This window comes from Perca fluviatilis, chromosome 12, assembly GCF_010015445.1.
Source record: "Perca fluviatilis chromosome 12, GENO_Pfluv_1.0, whole genome shotgun sequence".
In the NCBI taxonomy this organism is placed as follows: Eukaryota; Metazoa; Chordata; class Actinopteri; order Perciformes; family Percidae; genus Perca; species Perca fluviatilis.
Genome location: NC_053123.1, coordinates 14,066,434 through 14,072,433, shown reverse-complemented (window position 1 = coordinate 14,072,433; position 6,000 = coordinate 14,066,434). Strand labels below are relative to the sequence as shown.

Below are 6,000 nucleotides of genomic sequence, written 5' to 3'. Positions count from 1 at the left end.
GTTGTATCTTGTTTGTTTAATCAATACTCAAACATAAATGTAAAAACGACACGTTGTGGTTTCACTGGGAGTTAACTATAGAAACGTATTCTTGGCAGACATGGCAGGGTTGCGGCTAGAAGGGATACAGCTAAGGCCGGATGTTAAGCAAAATGTAATTTAATATAATAATAGAATTTTAATACTTTCACCCAGGAAATGCCAGTGTTTTAATCCAAACCACCTTTTTCCTAAACATAAGTAGTCGTTTTGATGCCTAAACTTAGCTGTCGTCGCCACTTTTACTCGCCGTAGCTGTATGGAATATCTGCTTGTTGCCTGGCAACCTCATGGCAAAGACAAGATTCTAAGAAGTATTGGTTAAACAAACAAAATACAATGTGTTATGAAAGCTTTACTAATTTTAGGTGTTGGTAGGTGTATTTATGAGCTTTGGACAGAGCCAAGCTAGCTGTTTCCCCCTGTTTACAGTCTTTATGCTAAGCTAATCACCCTGTGGCTCTAGCTGCATACTTACCTCAAAGACATGAGAGTGATCTACTACTAACTGTCTGAAAAAAAGAAAATAAGCTTGCATGTCCCGCTATATGTACTGTATATCCAAAATTCTTGCACGATTCCTTGAACAAAATAGCGGAAACAGCCTATAAGGTATCAGGTATAAGACAAAAATAAGTCAGACTTATCTACAAGCTGGTGGCTTCCGACACTGCACAGATAGCATTGGAAAATAAGAATTGGGTTACAAATAGAGAATTCTGTAGAACAGTTAGTATACATTTGCATATAATACACAGTATACTGCATTTAAATCTTGGTGGAAGTGTTTGTCGGCATTACTTAGGCAATTTGCTCATGATTGGAGGTCAAGGATTTGCCTCTTAGCTTGCCTTCTGCTTGGAATAATAAATTGACAGGGGGGTTGAATTGCATTTTTATTGTCTTAAAACAATACATATTCTAATTCTGCACCACTCAGCAGAGGAGCTGTAAGAGTGGCAAAGGGTTGTGTCTTTTCTCACAATATTATATGTATTTGTTGCAATATTGTTGCTTGATTCTGCCCACACATCCTCATTACCAATCTGTTGGGTGAAAACCTTTCTAGACTTATTGCTATGTCTCATTACACTTGCCGACTTTAAATATTGAGTACTGTGTTTAATTAATTTACTTGCCGTATATTTTTACTGGATAAGAAAAACTAAGAATGCATTTTGTTGTTTCATTTTAATGATTAAGCTATTCATTCATAAAAAGGTTTTATTCTTTTTTTATTGATTTCTTTTTCTTATATTTTTATACAGAAGGACAATCAATTTCATGTAAACAACCTTGTGCAACAGAAACATGAAGCTATTTCATGAACAAATGTAGTCCTCATCTAAACAACTGTAGTATCAGGTTTTTGTCAGACTCACAACACCAAACACTGATCTGATGTCTGACGTGTGTATATCAAAAGCAAAGTGTGTGTGCGCGCGTGTTTGTGAGTGTGTGTGTGTGTGTGTCTCAAAGTGGTTATTCCAGTCAGTGTATGTACCTCATAAAGATGTCAACACACCCAACACCCAACATTGTTGACGGTTGGCATGGTTACCTGGCACTTAGCCAGTAGACGTTGCATGTGTGTGTGTCTGCTGAAAAGTAAACAGTAAGTGTGCAAAGCCCACAACTGCAGCAAAAGCAGTGAGGCAGAAAGAGGTCGGAACAGTGTTTTACATCCTCTGAGGAAAAAGTACTGGATGTATAAAGAACGAATAAGAGAGGGAGAGAGACAGAGACAAAAGAGAGGGAGAGACCGAGAGAGTGCATAAATCAAACTCAATCACAGCGAGTCAATTTACCTTGATTTGATCTGCAGTCTGATCTGCAATTTAAAACGTACTGTAGTTTGAGGTGATGTTTAAAATCACTGTATTGTTATGACTGCTATATACCTCACTGGGAACCGTTTGACAGCCTCATGCATTTGTACATACGGGTACGTGTGCTGAATAAATCTGTTCCTCATTATGCTGAGCTCAGGAGAAATTTTATGATGAGCTAAATGTTGGCATAAAAAAAGAGTAAAAACTGGGAAGAACATAGATAAACCGTTTTGGGCTCTGATAGCAAAATATGATTAGTGTGTTTATGTGCGTAGAAAAGCTCACATTCACGCCCTCAACATTTCCACCCCCTGTTGCTTGCATTGGTGTATTTCATGACACATCACACACACACGCCATTTATCAAATATGTCATACGCACATCAAACTTAGTGACAGAGTGCAGAATCAGGACCAATTATTCAAACACACATGGCGGGGAGACAGATCTGTCAGATGTGTTAAAAATGTCTTTCTGTCGCTCTCTCTCTCTCTCTCTCTCTCTCTCTCTCTCTGCTCTCTCACTCTCTCTCTCTGTCCTGTTCCTGCTGTGGCTTCACCTACAACATCGCTCTTCACCTTACACCCATCAACTACATCCTCCCACTCGCCCACACACACACACACACACACACACACACACACACACACACAGTTTGTGTGTGTGTGTGTGTGTGTGTGTGTGTGTGTGTGTGTGTGTGTGTGTGTGTGTATGTGTGTGTGTGTCAGAGGGAGGGCACTTGGACCTTGGGTTGACCTCGCTTCCTACCCGACCGACCTGTCACTCATTAGTGCTGACCTGTGACTGGCTGGTGGGGAGAAGGTACTGTAAAGTGAAAGGTGATGACCTGAGTGGCAGCCAGTCGTATGTCTGCCTGGATTGAGTAACCACAGAAGGGGACAGGAACAGGTGACAGAGCCAACAGCCACATAGCTTTAAATTGGTCCTTAGAATTGAAAATACACTCATGGACGCACATACAAATACATGCACAAGTGGATATTAACGGTACATGGAGTTACACACACTTAGAGTATGTGCACTTTACTTTCTCAAGCAATGTGCACAAGCATGTATATCAACACATTAACAGACACACACACACACACACAACGACAAGTTATAGCATGGTTGTATCATTATCGCATTACCAGACAGAAAATACAAGCAAGTGCTCCTCTTACATAATGCGCTTGTGGACTGGACAAACCAACATGTAAGCAATGATTTTTTTTCTTCTTGTTTTTAGCTTGTCTGCACCGCTCGTGGGTTAATTGCACTTCCTGTCACACTTCCATGACTCCACCTGTGAAATTGTTGCTGGAAATTGTAAGAAAAATGTGTTATTCAATTGGAGGTGAAAGCAATGTTTTGATGGTAACCTACAACCTTTCTTGAACAAAGGTTGGTTTGAAGTTTGTTTCAATTTCAGTCTGGTTAAAACTAAAGACCTGAAGACCTTCAGTTTGGTTTACCACAGTGGCTGTAGGCTGTATTTTGGCCTATTATTTTGTAATTTGGTTTAATTTGATTCAGTTTGGTGTGGATTAGTGCAGCTGAGATTTTTTAATGTAGTAAAGTCTCATTTTGTGTGATCCAGTCTGCTGCTGTTTGGTTGGACCTGGTCTGTTTTGTAGGCTACTCAGTCTAGTGTCTATCAGAGATTGACAGTTTGATTGCAGTTTCGATGTTAAAGCTATAGTGCGTAGTTAATGCCGCCCCTATGAGGAATTCTAAGTAATGACAACAAAACTGTCGGCGCGTCCACGTGATACAAGCCTTCCGTGACCGCGAACCGTGCACTGTAAGCACTATCGTGTTCGCGTGAATCACCAGAGATCTGTATCACAAACCAGGTTCCATGTAGTCTGGCTGCTTATTGGCTAACTGGATTTAATAAGCATCAGTGATCCTGGATAACTGATCTCTTAAAGATGGTTTCCAGCTGTGTCTGTTAACCCTGAGTTAACCCATCCAGCTATGATTGTGTTCACATGCAGAGTTTGTAATTACAATTGCATGCACTATCAACAGATCAAGAACAGCATGTTTAATACTTGATGAGATAGAAGTGTCTATCCCTGTGGGAAAATTAGGTCAATGCGTGTGCTGATAGTGATATTCAGCAAGAATATAATCAACAACACAAATGAAATAGAATAAGATGCAATCGGGATAGTACAAAAATACAACTATAAGTAATTGGCTATACATTAATGCGGGGATTGTAGTTAATGGTAGAATTAAAGTCAGAAACAAAGAATTTGCTAACATGTGTGTTCTTATGTCTGAACATGAACAGACCGTTAAATAGAAAGTATATGAGCAATACAAGAATGTCAAAGTTAAAATGATACTTCTGCTAAAACAGCTTAAATAAAAGAAAGCGTGATTAACACATCTTAAATTCCACTTTGCAATTTATACTTTACTGGTAGCTAATTGCAGTGTGCAGATTTCTGGAATAAAAAGGCTAAAGTGGGTAGACTTTATTTACAACCTTCATCATCTCAGTCAGTCCATAAAATCGTTTTTTTTTTTTTACACCCAGCTATCTTTAGTTCCCCTAAGTTGCAATGATGGACTAAGAGTGGACATATTACTCTTGGTTGAAGTATACTTTTTATGTTATTAATATCCATTATTGAGAACTAAGTTATCAGCTACCTTCCTGCTGTTGAATAACAAAGACAACCGTGCTGTAGTTCTCCTGATCTATGTTGCTCTCGGCTGACTTGTCACTTTAGGGTATACACAGTAGTTAGAATGTCTGTGCAGGACCATGTAGGAATGATGATGGCTCAGTTTTCCAGGAAGTTGATTGATAAGCTGGCGGACAGTTGACACATTTTGATTTGATCATCTGAACCTGATCCAGGGCAGGTCAGCCATCATACGTTTCCATGGTGATCTCCCCAAGTTTAAACAGTGCCAGCTTTGTGATACCATAAAGCCTAAGTTAAACCCAAACTCTCTGTTTGTGATACATGCCAGCGTTCTGGGAGAGTGTGTATGGGTGCATGTTCATACTTGTCCACAAGTGTTTGTGCTTTGACAGGTATGTTTTTGTGCATGCATGTTTGTTTAGTTGTGATTAAGTGTATGAGTGTGTTTTGTCCTGTGGTGTCAATTCTACATTGGAATGCAATTAAGATGGCAGCATGCCACAGGCCCTGACCCCCAAGTGTGAAAATAGGCATATGATACTAAATGCATACTAAAAAATAATAACAACCTATAATGAGTCAGCTGGTCAAAAATGGGGAACTACATTAATACCTTCAAAATGCAACTGAAGCACGCAGTTACTGATTGTAATATAAATATGTTATGGGATAGGATATTTGTCATTGTTGTTTTTTAAATAATGTTTTTCCTCAATATTTTTTAAAGCCATAGTTTCAAAATATTTACGTGGCTTGCATTTCTCTAGTTCAGGGGTCTTCAACATTTTTTAAGCCAAGGAGCCCTTAACTGAGAGAGAGACAGAGCAGGGACCCCCTACTACATATATTGTATAAAATGAAGTTGCATATTAAACTGGGGCTGCAATAACATGTAGGGCGGCCGAAAGCCTTACCACATACTTTTTTAGTGTATAGAATACTAAGCTATTAAAATATTAAGTGTTGGCATGATTTAATAAATCATCTTGTATGTGGCCCAGTGAATCTTTAGGATGAACTGTATGGCTATCTTAGTGACTAGCTATAGGCCAGTAAGCCTATCATCAGTGGAGATTTATATTTGCTAATAATATGTGGGAATTATGTTTAGACATTTTAATTTTTGAAAAAAAACTTTAAAAAATTGACAATAATTTGGAGGCCCCCCTCCAGTGATTCTGAGGACCCTCTAGGGGTCCCGGACCCCCTGTTGAAGATCTCTTTTCTACTGGCATGGTGCATACCAACTAACTTCATCGTCATAAATAAACCGTCATGATACTTTTTGTCTTTTCCTGGATTTTTTTATTGGATAGAACAGATAGGGGAGAAAGAGAGGGGGGGATGTCACGCAGGTTGGATTTGAACCCCAGCCGCTGCTAAGGACTCTCGAAGCACGCTCTACCAGGGGAGGTCGCTCCAAGTGGATACCATTTTAAGACTCAGTATGTTTTTTTTGGTT

The 6,000-nt window shown here is 39.3% G+C and overlaps 1 protein-coding gene across 1 annotated transcript in view; it reads left to right on the top strand.

The window, feature by feature from the left end:
* The window catches only part of LOC120570059 (receptor tyrosine-protein kinase erbB-4-like), a 378,351-nt gene that overhangs the window by 90,295 nt on the left and 282,056 nt on the right, over positions 1-6,000 (top strand).